The sequence below is a fragment of the Canis aureus genome, chromosome 5 (assembly GCF_053574225.1).
Source record: "Canis aureus isolate CA01 chromosome 5, VMU_Caureus_v.1.0, whole genome shotgun sequence".
NCBI lineage: Eukaryota > Metazoa > Chordata > Mammalia > Carnivora > Canidae > Canis > Canis aureus.
This window is the reverse complement of record NC_135615.1, coordinates 1,400,896-1,416,898: the sequence shown is the minus strand read 5'-3', so window position 1 is coordinate 1,416,898 and position 16,003 is coordinate 1,400,896. Positions and strand designations below refer to the sequence as shown.

Below are 16,003 nucleotides of genomic sequence, written 5' to 3'. Positions count from 1 at the left end.
AAAAAAAGAAATACAGTACATTTGCCTAAATGTGAAATTTCCTTTTTCTTAAAATGATTCCCAGATTTTCTTTATTGGGTATATAACTAGAGCCGTGATGTACTAGGCCCCAGCTGGGTGCCAAGGACTGTGCGGTTTTGTACACGTTAACACAGCGAGAGAGCCATTGTTTTCCTCCAAGCTGTGACATGTAAGGGATTAGTGAAGAGCACAGAAAAAAGATCAGAACATTGATAAAACCAGTTCACCTCGGAGACCCTCTTCTCCCCCAATATAACCACGGAAACTAGCCTGGTCAATACTTGCAGTTCACAAAAGAAACTAAAGGCTCAAAGAGATATTCTGCTACTGAATTAGGTAGGTGGCTGGCAGGTGAATTTGGTGTAGGTGCAGAAATGCATGTGCTGGGTGTGTGTGTGTGTGTGTGTTACGGAAAGTTAAGTTGGAATGAAGTTGGGGGGTCTGACAGGTGATGGAAAGAAAAGTAGCCTTCCAGGAGGGAGCTGGAAAAGCCTAGGAACAGAGATAACGAGCAGCCACACGGCCAGTCGCCCCGTCTACACAGTCTGCCGCAGAGAAGACAAGCCCTAAACTATGTGATTTGCAAAAAGGGTTGTGCAGCTCACTCTAACTTGTAAGGACCAGCCAACCTACCTGCTATTGTTACCTCTCTCTCTCTCTCTGTTACTTTGGCAAAATAGGTCAGGGTGGCCCCTGAAAAAACCTTAATGCTAATCTCTCAGGAATTGAGTGCTTTCTCTAGAATTGTGTGGGTGAGTTTGATGAGTCTTGGGGAAATTGCTCCTTCATCATCACACCCCCATTTGCCTTTACCCTCGAAATGAAGAGGAATAAGCATCCAGAGAGACCCAGTCAACCCCTAGAAGAGGCTAGGGATGGAGCAAAGCATGGAGAGAGCCCTGCTCCATCAAATACACCATTATTTGGTATTTAAAGAAAAACAAAACAAAACACCAAAGACTGAGAACACCAACAGGGCCAAATAACATCAAACTGAAGCAGAGAGATCCCCTCCAGGAAGTGTTTAAGTGAGTCTGAGAAATCAAGGTATTCTAATTAAACACATAGTTTGAAAGAAGTGTGAAGTACTTGGCAGAGAATTACTGAGGTAGGAAATTAATAAAGTTCACTCCCAGTGTTAAATGAGCCTTCTGAATTCTAAAATCCAGAACAATGTCTTCAGTTGAGTTCTAAATTTAGTGGAATCATATTCAAGAGTAAAGAGAGACAAAGGCCTCTCCCTTTAGAGGGCAGTGGGGTCAGACGCTGCTGTTATTGAACGTTTTGATATTTTGTTATCTTAGGCTTTTTTATTTTTATTTTTAAAAATATATAATCATATTTATCTTGAGTGCCGACCTGTCTTATGCCCCTGAATGTAGCATTCTATATGAGTGTCTCACTTTTCCCTCTAGTCTGGTCAGAGCCTGGTAGGTACTTGTGCAGGGAAAGTCACCATGTCTTATGGCTTGAATTTTGTCCCCCATAGAGAAAGTCCTAATCCCTAGTATCCCAGAATGTGGCCTTATTTAGAAATAGGATTATTACAGATGTGATTAGTTAAGTTGAGATTATGACTAATGTCCTTATAAAAAAGAGAAATTTGGGGCTGCCTGGGTGGCTGTCCATTAAGCATCTGACTCTTGGTTTCAGCTCAGGTCCTGATCTCAGGGTTGTAGGACTGAGCCCCACTTTGGGCTCCACACTCAGTGTAGAGTCTGCTTTCAGATTCTCTCTCCCTCTCTGTCTGCCCCTCCTGCCTATACTCAATCTTTCTCTCTCTCTCTCTATATATATGTATATATATATAGAGAGAGAGAGATAAAATATATATATATAAAATAATTTTTTTTTAAATGGGGGAAATTTGGACACACACGTGCAGAGAATGCTGTGTAAACATGAAGGCAGAGGTCAGGTGGTTCATCTATACCAAAGATTGTCGACAAAGCACCAGAAGGTAGGAGACAGGCATGGACCGGATTCTCTCCCGTAATCTTAAGAAGACATCAGCCTGCTAACACCTTGATCTTAGACTCCTGGTCTCCCAAACTGTCAGATGATACATTTCAGTAGTCTGCGCCACTCAGCTCTAGCAAACTGCCACATCATCCCGGGTCTTAAGGAGGGGTAGCACCCCATATCAGTTGCTCCTGTTTCCACCCCGTAGCCAGGGAAAACTAGATCAGCTCTCAGGCCAGAGATGGAAATATCAAACCAAATCCAGAAGCTAAGTGGTAGGGAGAGGAGGTAAAAGTGGTTCGTTGTAGGGAGGATGTGATCACTGTCAGACATAGCAACCCTACAAAACACCAGTGCCAGGGATGTCAGATGAAGGAAACCCTCTGAAGTCTGTGGTCAAAGCAAGAGGAACCGTGGGACAGGGAAGGCGCATTCAGTGTTGCCCTCACATGACATCGACTTTATCTCGGCAGGGCCTTTATCCACCTGGGAGGCGTACCTTTGAGCCCTGCATCTGACCTTGTGCCTTATCAAAGCTCCTACTATGTGCTCAGCTCAGTGTCAGGTGCTGGGTCAGAAAGTGTGCCAGCGTTGGAATGAGGGGGTCACTTCAGAACAGAAGGCATCCATGCTCTAGAGCCTTCCGCATATTCTTACTTGCACTAATGTGAGAAGGAGATTGGTCTCATTTGCGAAAGCCTGATGCTCAGGGGCCAGGCCAGCTATGCCAAAGAGCAGTTCCCTTGCAAACATGGCTTTTCTCCTCTCTCGAAATTTCTGCATTCTGACTGCTGGTGGGATAAGAGGGAAAGATCGTTCTCTGCCTTGGAACAGGAGGCCTGACCACCTCCCATCCGTCTCCAGGGGAGCCTCGCATAAGCTATCAGCCTCCCATAAGCTAAGAGGTCCAGACTGGTCAGGTCTGGTCACTGACACTGTGCAAGAATGAGATTATGCATCATCTGTTAAAGTCAATCCATCGGAATCACTTATTTTACTAGCAAAAAAGAATCTTTCTCACCATTTTAAAGTTCCTCGTTCACTGCTTGAAATGTGTTGACTTTGGTTACAATTTTATCTTTACAGCATAAATTGGTCTCTTGATGTTTTACTTCTTCCCTAGGTCACTAGTGTGAGTAACTGGGATCATCTGCCCTATATTGCACTAGCAGAGTCCAGCCTGTAATTTATTTTGGAGGCAAAGACAAGAGATAGAATATGCAAAAGTTTGTGGAGGAAAAAGTAAAAGGTTAGACTTTGACTCCAGCCTAAAACACACGATCCAGTGCAGCTTCTCCCAGAGGTCTGTGCTGGGATATGAGGCATGGCCACATAATTAACAAAGCTGCACCTTGTCCCTCATTGATCCTTGGGCACATAGGTCAGGACTTGGACTACCAAACAAAATAAACCACCAACACGAAGTGTAATTTCTTACTCATGATTAACAGCCATCATTTAAATGAAAATATAAATATTTTGAAGATTTCTGAAGAGTTCATCTAACACAATGTTTCTTAAATTGAGGTCCGTGGTTCACTAGCATCAGAATTTCCTGGGACACTTGTGAAAAATATATATTTCTGCCCAGCCTGCCCAGATAAGAACTTAAACAAGCTCCTAGATGATTTTTATCCCTCCTGAAGTTTAAGGTCTAGACTATGACATGACACATAATAACATGGCTGGGTGTTTTCTTGCCATCAGTACAAGAAGTTAGTAAGTCCACCTTGTTTCTCAGGGAACTTCTCTTCCTTGAAGGCCGCTTTTTGATGACTAATTCAAATGGCTTTTGCTCTGACTGCCTCAAAGTCTCCCCTAATCCAGGGCCTGATCCAATCATTGCAGATATTCTAGAAGCGATCCTAATGCCCATCAGATTACTTGGGTGGAATAATAACTAGAGCTCTTCAAAGTTAAAACACCTCACATATAGAGATAAGAACTTATTAAATGTTCAAAACCTAAGGGGTTAAATTTGGTCGAAGAATACTGCTTTATAAAACCAAAAAAGTCAGTATCTTCAATGATCTCAACCAGAGAAATACAAAAGGTTGGTAAACATTAAACATGCAAAAGGTAAAGTATAGAAGCCCTGGTTTGGGGCTACATGACTTGGCATGTAGCCAAGGAGACATTTGACAATGTCTGGAGACATTTTGGGTTGTCACAACAGGGTGTACTACAGGATAGAAGACAGAGATGATGCTTATGTCGTACCCAGGACAGCCATCCCCCCCCACCCCCCTGCCACACATAAGGAACTATGCATCTCCAAATGTTAAGTGCCAAGGTTGAGAAACTTGCAGTAAAGAATAGGATAGGTTCAAAAAGGATCAACCAGATATTCTAAGATTATATGAGAACTAGGTGACATTAATGATAAAAAAAAAATAATAACAATTGAGCAGCTCTGGAAAGCAAGAAGCAGAGGCTAGAAGACATGGTAGCGGAGGAACGAGAACTGGGGATTCTTTGGGTAGATTGACTCCCAGGGGAAAAAAAACAGAATTTATAGTGTGACAGGTATTGTTGGTTTTCCTCCAAAATTCATTCATCCTTTATTCCAAAGTAATGTAGGTAAAGCCTAGAATACAGTTGCCCAACTAAATACTGCTCACCTTGCAGTTAGAAGTGACCAAGTTCCCACCACTGCCACGTCAGCTGAAGTGACATACACAAAATCCATCCTAAGAGGAAATTGTTCCTTCAGATTACTTTTTTTTCCTTGTTTAGAGAGCTGGAACACGGACATGGCCATACCTGAGAAGGTAAGATGACCTACAGCAGAGGTCAGCAAAATGTTTTTCTTAAAGGTTCGAGTAGTAAATGTTTTGATCTCCAATGGCCCATTTAGTCTTTATTGCAACTATTGAACTCTCCCGATGAGAGCATCTGTAGACAGTATGATAACAAATGGACATGATGTGTTCCAAAGAAACCTACTTATAAGGCCATAATTTGCAGATCCCTGCCCAAGGAGATGACAGAGAATGAGATCAAAAGTATATGGGTCCCCAGTAGACTTCGTGGAGTGAGGTATCCCACCAACTCAGACTACACTAGGGACAGGTTAACATGAGAAAGACGTGAACATCTCTATTCCAGCATTTGTAGCTTTGGACGTCTTACTTAACCATTACCCTAACAGACTATAGTACTCAGACTGAATTCAAGGCATTTTTTTTTTTTTAATGGAATCCTGTTAAAAACATGTTGAGATAAGTCTTATTCTGTTTTCTAAATAGCAACACTGAGGCTCAGAGACGATTATAGTGCCTCACCCACTGAGGTAGGAAAGGACAGAGCTGGGAGTGGTGATTTAGATTCAGGTCTATCTCATTGCCAAACTCGGAACTCTTCCTGTGACACATCCTACCTCACCAGTGAGCAGCTAGTGCACAAATCACATGCAAAAAAGACGTGCAAGGGATTTTCTTGGTTATCAGCCCAAGGCCTTCTGGTTTGTCCTTTCAAAATCCAACCCAAGGCCTACTTTTGCCCTCAATTTCTTGCAGGACAAACTGCAACCTTTGGTGGATGTTTCACTTTGAAACTCTTGTATGGTTATCTTTGCATTGAGGTGGTCAGTCTCCCTGAGAGGACGATATGCTCTTCTATGGCAGAGCCTGCCTTTATACCTTTCAGCCCCTCAGTACCGAGGTCTAGCGCTCACACACAGAGCCCTGCCCCAGTGAGCGCTGCTCGCCTGTTGCAGGCTGGTGGACGGGCCATGGTTCTGTGGTTCTGACAAGCCCTGGCAGGAGAAGAGACGCGATTGAAGTGGGAGGAGCCCTTAATCTTTTCACATCTCTGTGTTCTCGATACTACTAGATATCTACCTCGTGGGCAGAATGCTCATGGGACAACCCAGAGAGTTCACATACTATAAGAATCAGATTGGGCTGAATTGTTTGTAGCATCACATGTGTCTTTAAAGCAAAACCCCAGTGGGGGTGATTCAACCACCCTCTTCGTTCTGTTGCTGGCAGCAGTCTGATTGTTATCCTTTGTGACTGGTTCACATTCCATTTCCAATGTGTGCCCAATATAGAATTTTTTGTTCAGGGACGCCTGGGTGCCTCAGCGGTTGAGCTGCCTTTGGCGTGATCCCAGGGTCAGAGATTGAGTCTCACATGGGGCTCCCTGCAGGAAGCCTGCTTCTCCCTCTGTCTATGTCTCTGCCTCTCTCTCTCTCTTTCTCATGAATAAATAAATAAAATCTTTTTTAAAAATAATTTTTTGTTCATAGCTGGATTTTCTGTTGGTCTGATTTAATTACCTCTCAGATTCTCAAACTACACGATGTCATGAGCTAAATGGCGTCCAATAGCAATCTAATACTGCGCCAAGGCCACCCAGAACTCTTCTCCTAGTGACATCACCTATTCTCGGGTGACAGTTATGTCACTGATACGAACCATCTCACTCCAGTGCTCTCCAGTGACCGGGAAAGACCTCTGGGTCTTCTTCCTTCTCCAACCTCCAAACCTGTTTTGTTAGCCTTCTGTAAATAAAGAACTACTAGAAGCTAGCTTCTGAAGTCACTATTAGCTTTCCCATCACCAGTACTGCTAACCCAAAATAACTCCTCAGTGAGAAATAATTCATAAACTTCAGAGAAACTCCCCGAGTTAGGACTTCTGCTCTTCCTCTGAGACTGAGGACCCTCCAGGGTAGGATCTGACCCTTATTAATCTTTAAACCCCTAGTGACTAGCCTGACACTTACTAGGTGATCAAGAAACGTTTGTGATCTAGAATGATATTCATCATCCGTCGCATCAAAGAAAGACAGCTGTCCCCAGCGGGAGCCCACTGCAGGGGCTAGCTCCTGGGGAGAGCAACTTTGAAAGTCAGGCACTGTCACCCCATCCACCTCCACCCCCCCAAGAATCACCTGCCTGCTGCCCTTTATCATGGCATGTGTTAGGACTGAGAAGCTGGGAGGCAAATTCCTCCCAATTAATTAAGTGGATTAAATAATCCAAATAGAAGATCTGAGTATTCGGTTATTTTAGCTTTCTATTGAAATGTTCGAATGTTCAATGACTGCCTGCTCCTCTGCATGTCATGAATCATGCAGTGAATACGAGATTTAAGGTGACTACTAGATTATGCCCAGGAGGGCCTGTCAATATGGCTTGCTATCAACTGCCGCTTTATATCAAGGCTAATGGAATGAAATGCAATATGAAATTCTGTTTTGGAGAAAAATAAAATAGTGGTTATCCATTGATTAAATTTACCTGAAAGTCTGACACAGTCATCGACTAAATGTTGTATTTCTGAATGAGTCATGTGCTTTTAAGAGGCTGCCAGTAAAATACCACTTGCATTTTAGGCTGATCGTGAGCATTGGTGCCTTAGATTAACTCCTGTGTTCCTAGTAGGACTAAGTGCTCAAGCCCAAATATGCCTGGGCAGTACTGTGGGCCGGGAGTGACCCTGTCTGTCACCTGCTGAAGATCCAAATCTGGCAGGCTTAGACCACAGACCAGAAAGAGCCAGGTCCAAAACTCTGATTTTGCAGATGAAGAAGGCTTTCTGCTCTACCATCTGCGTGCACTTCCTCTTGCCGCTGTTAACACATGACCACAAAGTTAGTGACTTAAAAACAACACAGTCTTATTATCTTACAGGTCTGGAGGTCAGAAGTCAACAATAGGTGTGCAGTGCAGGGTTCCTTCTGGAAGTTCCAGGGGAAAATTCCTTTCCTTTCCCTTCCCAGCTTCCAAAGGTTGCCCACATCCTTTGGCTCTTGTCTGCCTCCTTCATCACTAAAGCCAATAGCATAGCAGCTTCTCTCCCCATGACCTTCCTGCCTTGCTCTTGGAAAGACACTTGTGATGATATGGGACCCAGATGGATCATCCAAGATCATCTCTCCATCTCTTAACTTAGTCACACCTGCAAAATGCCTTTTGCTGAATAAGTTAACATATTCCCAGGTCTCAGGGATTTGGTGATAGACATCTGGGCGGGAGGTGGTATGCAGCCGACTATGCTGTCAAAAAAGGGTAAGGTTGCAAACAAGCCGCTGAAAATATTTCATTTTCACAGAAAATATTTCTGGCCATTGACCTAATCTTGTCACCTTTGGTGAGTGTGGCCTTGAGAACCTAGAGCATGAGCACAAGGATCTTGCAAGCTCCATCTGACCCGGCTCTGCTGGTCTGAGCTCTGTAAGCTTGGACCAAACAGTTCATGAATTGTCCATATCACTTCAGCATCAGAAGCTCAAAGGGAGTGGCAGAAAATGAAGAAGGAGAGACAGCGTGAGTGAACCTGAAATAACATGCCGAGGAATCATAGTTAAAAATGTGAGTTCCATGGAAGCAGAGGCACGGAGAGCTCTGCTTCCGCCTGAATCGTTGGTACCTGAAATAGTACCTGAAATTATCTAACATGATGAATATTTCATGAATGAAAGAATGAGCATTGTTTCACAAACCAGTACTATGAAGGCTATTTTGAAAATCATTTACACATCTCTGTCTTGTCAGCTAGATTATAAACTCCTTGGGCAAGGGGGCCTCCTTTCTCTTTTAGGGGCTCACAACACTTAACAGGTGCATGCTTAGATGCAACTACCAGGTAAGAACCAACGAGATGCATGGTTACATGTACTTACTAGTCAAATTACTAAGAAATCTTAAATCTAATGCTCTGTTTTCACAGATAAATGCAAATTTGAAGTAAATCCTCTATTTAGTAGTATATTTATGAACTTTCTCATCCTGGTCTCTTTAGGAAATCTTTTTAGCACTACACCCAACTGGTTTTCAGTATAAGAGGAAACATACTCAAGAAATAGTAAAAACACCATCTACCACAGCAGATGTCAGTACTTTTGGAGAAAAATAAAATAGTGGTTATCCATTGACCTAAGTCCACCCCTGCACATGCTAACCTGACAGCCCCTAAATGCAACCTCCTTTCACTATTTGCTAAAGCCTTTCTCTGGCCACCAGCTTGCAGGCAGCGCAGACATGCCAGGGAGTTAATGCTTCCCAGAGCATCCCTCAGCAATGGCTGATGGGAATTAGAATAAATACCGAAACCCCTCCCATCTTGGATGAGATAACCCCAAGATCCATTCTACATAGTCATCAGTATCACTGATCACAGTCATCACTCCACAGTAGAGTGGAGCTTTGGTTGCCCATCATGGTAATCTGCTCAAAATACATGTTTGTTGGCTTCATTCCATTCCCTGTCTCACTTCCCCATTCCCCTACAGTGCTTTCTGGAATCACCTCCCACGTAAAACTACCCACATTGAATCCACATCAAACCTTCATCTCAGGATATGCTTCTGAGGCCACAGAGCAAGGCATACTTACACCCACACAAACTGGGAGAGGCAAGGCTTCCCTTGAGCCTCTGGAGAGAACCCAGCCATGCTGCCACCTTGATTTAAGCTTTGTGAAGCAGATGTTGAGCTTCTAGGCTCCAGAACTGTGAGAGAATACTTTTCTGTTGTTGATAACCACCAAACTGTGGTAATTCGTTATAGCAGCCCCAGGACACTAATATATTTTTACACTGAGTAAAGTCATTCCTTCAGCAAAAGTGAAGCATCTTGAGAAGTGCTTGCCTCTTCTAGGCCTCTAGGATTTAATTTCCCTGTTTTGAAATGGAAACTTACACATTCAGTAGTCGTTATTTGAAGCAGATAACATTACTCCCCTGTATAGAATCCTCCAGTGGTTTGCATCCATCTTACAATAAAATCTGATCTCCTCACTGGGCTGCAAAGCACCACGTGGCACCTGGCATGTTCCCCCTCTTCAGCTCCATGGGCCTTCTTTCAGATTTCTGAACAAGCCTTAGAGCTGACACTCCAGTTCTGTCTTCAGCCTGGACCTCTCCTCTCCCTGACGACTGCATGCTTAACCCTTCTTCTGCATTCCGACCTCAGCTTACACCCCAACCCTCAGAGGAGCCTTCTAGGGTTTCCCACCTGAATCCATGGTCAGATCCCCCTGCCCTAATTCTCTGCGTAGCACAGGTCCCTGTCCCAGGTTTCCCCTATGTGTTACTATTCAATGTTTTCCTCTCCTAGATTGTAAATGCCAGTGCAGGAACCTTGTCTATAATTCACTCTACTATCCCTAAAACTAGAATAGACTCTAGCATAGAGTCAGGGTTCTGCAAACATTGGTGAGTAGGTGAATAAAAGAGTAAATGAATTCTGGTGGAGATGCGATTTAGAGGCTTTAATGATTTCCTCTTTAACCCAGATGCCTGCAGTGCCGGAGGCTCAGTAAGAGGATGTGTGGCTCGTCAGCAAGGCACAGACCCTGACAATCCTGCCGTGAGGACTTTGGGTCCCATGCGTGACCAGCCTTTTTGAATTTTTATTTAACGTAGGGCTGCATTTTATTCAAACATGTGCTCTTCACTTCCTGGGAGCTCTGATAACAGTGTTTCTGACCCACCTCTCTTGGTGTCTGGCGCACTCTCAGATTTTCAGTCCTGGGACGTGGTTGCTGCTGTTAGGGGTAGACATAATGGGATGGAAATTTAGATTGGATGAAATCTCACACCTCAGCGAGGGGAAGGCCCCAGGTTGGAGCCTCAACTCTTCTGGTAACTACCGGGTGACCATGGACAAGCCAGTGACCCTTCCTTGGCCTCAGTCTCCCATGCGTCGAATAAGGAAGCTGGTTATGACATGGCTCACAGAGCCCTTCCTGATGTGATGGTCTCTGGTTATATGACTGCCTCACTGAGGATGGCCCCCAACACTTCAGGTGTCACTAATGGACTTCTGTGATGCCCACCAACACCTGCAAGAATGGAAGCAATGGAGAGTGAGTACAAAGGTCCAAGGGAGGAGACAATAGCATCAGCTCCTCCACATCCTCACTTAACCAGAATAGGCTTCTGGAGAGCAGTTTCTGTAGCAAAGCCCTGTCAGGCCAGCGCACCTGTGTGTACCAGGGCCCCAGGGCCATGGCTGTCTCCCTGAAGGAAAAGAAAATTGTTCTGAACAATTCTGGGAAGGGTGCTGAGGGGGATTATTTGTGATCACAGACACACTCAGAAATACATTTGCTCCTTAATTCTTTAAATAAATGATTCATAGAATGCGTGCATTTTAAGGAATTGAAGGCTTTTTGTTGTTTTCCCGGAACTCTCCATTTCTGAACAGTCTCCAGAGACTCATATTAAATATACACAGCCAGAGAGTGAAGTGATCATGAGAATGCCTTGATGTGTCTGTTACATTTGCTTTCGAAAAATTCATTAATAAATAATCATATTCCATAAATATGCCAGATAAAACAAAGGTAATGAGATTCACTTTTAACAAGTCAATACTAAGAATAACAAACGATGACTTTTTAGGGGGTTTTCCTGTAAGTTTCCTGAAAGCCTCATAAATCTCTTCCTTCACCTACTTTTATCCAAGACTATTTTCTCCTGATGAAAAATTCACCCTCCTAACAATTAAAAATCCCACAGTCAATTACACAGGGTTAGAGAAAAATGACAAGAATGTGGGAAACAGCAAAGAATCATGGGAGGGACTCCTCCAATTCTTCAAGTTCCCTTAATGCCCCAAATGACCCAAGGCTGTGACCCCATGTCTTTCCTTGGGGCAGTTGGGGAGGAGAGGCAATGGGCAGCAGAGATGAAGTGTGATTTGAGGAGAGTTGGAAATGTGCAAAGACTTCCCCATCAGCATTGTCTTCTGTGCCTGCAATTCCCCCAAGGGTCTGGTACATAGTAAGGACTCAAAGGAATGAATTACTTCAGTCTTAACTGGCCAAGGGATAGGGTCACACTTGTTTTGTTCAACAACGTGTATGAAAAGGACCAGGATGGAGAACGCATCCCACTGGGTTTCCACAGCTTAATGAACACACCAACTAAGCTTATAGCAGTCATGAAAAAAAAAAGGACAGTAGAATCTTCCAAACCTGGCTGAATCTAACACCGTATTTACAAGCCAACTATGAGACCTTGCACAATATATTTAATTTCCCTGACTCTGTATTTTATTCTCACCCAGGAATTGGCTATAATAATGGCTAAATCACGTAATGTTTGAGGAGCATAATAAAACATCATATGTAAATCACTTAGCATTGAACATAGTAGATGCTCAGTACATGTTTAGGTTTTCCTCTCAATCATCTCTATATACTAACCACTTGACTTTCATTTTAATTCTGACTCCTCAAGTAAACCAAGCAGAAAAAAAGTTTAACAATATGCATGGGATTTCTTTTTCTCCTATTAATTTCATTGCATAGTGATTTGCCAATTAAAGTTTGTATTATTTGGTTTGGGAACTCGACGGTCAGAATCTAGAAGGAACCATTCTAAGATACACAGAGTTTCTACTCATACTGAAGAGTTTGGAGATGTGCGTTCACCTTTTTTTTTTTTTTTTTTAAGATTTTAAAGATTTATTTATTTATTTATCAGGGGAGAGGAAGAGGGGAGAGAGAGAGAGAGAGAGAAAGAAAACCGTAAGCAGACTTCCCGCTGAGTTCAGAGACTGACACAGGGCTTGATCTCATGACCCTGAAATCACGACCTGAGCTAAAATCAAGAGACTGACACTTAACCCACCAAGTCACCCAGATGCCCTATTCACCTTTTTGTTTTGTTTTGTTTTGTTTTAAAGATTTTATTTATTCATGAGAGACACAGAGAGAGAGAGAGAGAGAGAGAGAGAGGCAGAGACACAGGCAGAGGGAGAAGCAGGCTCCATGCAGGGAGCCCAACGTGGGACTCCATTCCGGGTCTCCAGGATCAAGCCCTGGGCTGCAGGCAGGTGCTAAACTGCTGAGCCACCCGGGCTGCCCCCTATTCACCTTTTTAAAGATTGGTCTTTGTTTTGGGAAAACCTTTAAGTGGCCCTTTAACTGTGTGGATCTGAAGGAAGGTTCCTGGTACATTACTGTTCCTGGTACTGCGATGACCATTGACCTGAATGCGGTGTTCAACATTGAGAGACGACTTGTTTGAAGTATTAAATCATAGGTAGTCATCCATTAAAGAATTTCTTGCTTTTTTGAGGAGTTTGTGGGAAAGGTACTGGGAATGTTTCTTAGCTTTGTGTAACTTCACAGGGCATTGTGCACATTGCTGCTTGTACTCTGGAGATTGTGAAAAATCTAGATTGGAGAACTAGCAGAAGATAGAAAGGAACTGTGCTTCCCAACAAAACATTTTTCTTATCAGAACAGAATCCATGGAAAGTACCAGCCTGAGGTTTGACACAGTCCAACTTGGACCCGAATATCAACTCTCATAAATGATATTATTAATGAATAAATAACCCAAAATATACTCATATCAAACCTTTATGTCCTGTGCATAGGAGTGGGACCTCTGAGGAAAGTGGATATTTCTTTTGTTAATTACTGAAGGGAAAAGAAGTGAATTCTGGGACATAAATCAAGGACTCGGTACTTAGACTGAGACACTGGCAAAATGTTTCTTCTCTCTCCGTGCCTCATAACAGCCTGGCTTCAACTGTCCTACCAGTAATGCATAGGAGAAGATCTCTTCTGGAGCTGTGGCAGAGCTAGCACAGGTGCACGTTTTAATGAATCACACTGTGCCCAGAGCAACAGCCAGGAACAACCCAGGCGGTGGTACAGTGGCTCTGAGAGAAGGTACTGCCCGAGTACAAGAGGATTTATTTGAAAGCACATGCCAGACAGCACGAGGTGATGATGGTCGTGGTATTGGGAGAACTGAAAGTTCTTCATGCAGAAGTGGAGGCTCAGTCAACTTCTCTTCAGTAATAAAGGAAATCTCACCACATCATATATTCATAGACTGCTGAGGCTTGGATATTTTTGTTTACTCATGAATCACTTTCCTAACCATGCTCATCTCTATTGACTTGGTTAAAATAGTTTCCAAACCAATTCTAAAGAGCAGAACCCGAATAAAATGGAAACCTTCTGTACTAGTTACCCAAACCTGGCATCCCATGTCAGCCCACCCAGTGAGCAAACCTGGAGTTTTTGTGTTTGCTCTTAAAAGATTTTTTCCTCCTGCAATCTGCCTTTTGACACAAAGAATGAGAAAGGAGAAAAAAATATGTGCAGTCCAGTCCAGTCACGATTTTTATTCACCAGATACAAATTATTTCTCCATTATAAATTCAGTCCTGAATTATGCTTTAGTAGCAAAACTGGCCCTGTGTTTTATTCGTAAAGGAAGCCCGTGAGATCCCCCTACCCTAGCTCAGTTGGAAAGAAGGACATTTCTGTGAGGCTGTTCATCCTTTGCCTAATCACATTTGCAGACACCATGCCAGCAAAATAAAGCAAAAGAGAAAATCACTTGGAGGCATATCTAATGCACAAGATAAACATATGCTACTGGAAAGATGTGTGAGATCAGAAATAAGGACAGAAAAAAAGGAAGAAAGCACAGCCCAGTTGGAACAGAGGAAAGGAGTCACACACCACTCAGCAGGGGAAATCACTGCATTTCACTGAGGCAGGTGCACTGAGCATGTTTACGTATTAAATCATTATTGAGATTTCAAGAGCCGGCATAAGACAATGCCACAGACTGATTCACATGCTGTTTATAATTCCTTAACAATGTCTGATGTTTTACAGTATGGTTTGGTCACTTGCCAATAGCATAAATTTAGCTAATGAAACCCTAGCTTCATTAAGGTGAACGATGCAAAGATGGTCTTGAACAGTTGTCACACCTTCTGGAAGGTTTCCTTGCCTCCAGTCACTAGCTTCCCTCACACACCTTTTCATGCTAGATACCACCAACTTAGCCCTTCTGATACGTCACCTCTAGCTGGGCATCTACCCCTCAAAAATGGCTGCCTCTTAAAAATTGCATTTTTTTTGCATATGTCATAAACAGATTTGGGGGGTTATCATTTCAGGCCCTCCACCAGTGGATCTCTTCCTAATATCCCAGATTTTTATTTCTCCAGTCCCCCAAAACAAACTCATATAATTTTCCTTCCATTTTGGATGCCTGAGTCTCCCCCAGTGGGGCTGCTCTTTCTGACCCTTGAGCTCCTAAAGAAGGATTCAAACACCATTAATTTGGGACATATCATTGACTGACTGCTCTCTAATATTTTGAAATCTCTTCAATTAGATAACGCATTTTTGGAAAGTAGGAGTTTACATCTTATCATGTACATCTCCCCTAATCTTGAACATGATATTATGCACATACAAGGGAATCAGCAGTTATTTAACATTTATTGATTAATAGAGGCCTTCCACACATTCCACAAGTCACATAATTTGGAAGTCCCTAGGCCAGATAGCGGCCAGATCATTTGTTTTCTCTTTGTTCTCTCACCAAGATACTTGGAGCACTATATACTTCTATCCTTGACATCAACACAGCTTCATTTCTATCCATATCTATGAATAAGTAACGCTTTCTCCTTTGGCATCTCATAATGAGAACCCCAAATAGTTCTCATTTGCTGTGCCCTATGCTAAAGAAATCAGTGCCCTTCTAGAAGGTAGATGTGTTTTAAAGAAGGTAGACTGAGTGAAATGACCTTGTCTTATCCAAATTCGCAGACAGGAAGTAAACAGGACTCATCTCAGATGAGACTAAGCTTGCAATTTTTGCTCAGTAGTAGATAAGCTCTGGAACAAATCTAATTACTTGATATCTAATCTGCCAGCTTCAAGATGTTACCCTTCATTACTTGGGAGCATCTTAAATTTACAAGACAATTTGAAATGCTGAAGTCCTAAACATCATGATTACTCATAAAATACTTTATTATAAGAAGTTTACTCCTGAGCAACTTGAACTTTTCTATTTGGGGTTTCTATTTAGGATTTCCTGATCTCTGCAGTTTCAAAGTCTAAATAGAACGTCTGCAACTTTATGGGCCTTAAGCGCCAATACTTTGAACCACGGATTCGACTGCAAGACTTTATATGTGAGAGTTTAAAATAGCATTACTTGAAAAATCATAAACACACAATTGCATTAATCATTTCTAACCTGGACTCTGTTAATGTTCAGCCTTCTCAAAT

At 42.8% G+C, this 16,003-nt stretch overlaps 1 long non-coding RNA gene across 2 annotated transcripts in view; it reads right to left on the bottom strand.

The window, feature by feature from the left end:
• Positions 1-16,003, bottom strand: part of LOC144313602 (uncharacterized) — a 118,069-nt gene that overhangs the window by 78,604 nt on the left and 23,462 nt on the right. Inside the window, exon 4 of one of the 2 annotated variants that reach the window (XR_013379196.1) lies at positions 10,221-10,777. The exons of the other annotated variant lie outside the window; for it this stretch is intronic. This is a non-coding gene — a long non-coding RNA (uncharacterized LOC144313602). Of the gene's footprint in view, positions 1-10,220; positions 10,778-16,003 lie in introns of those variants that run through there. 2 annotated transcript variants of the gene reach the window in all.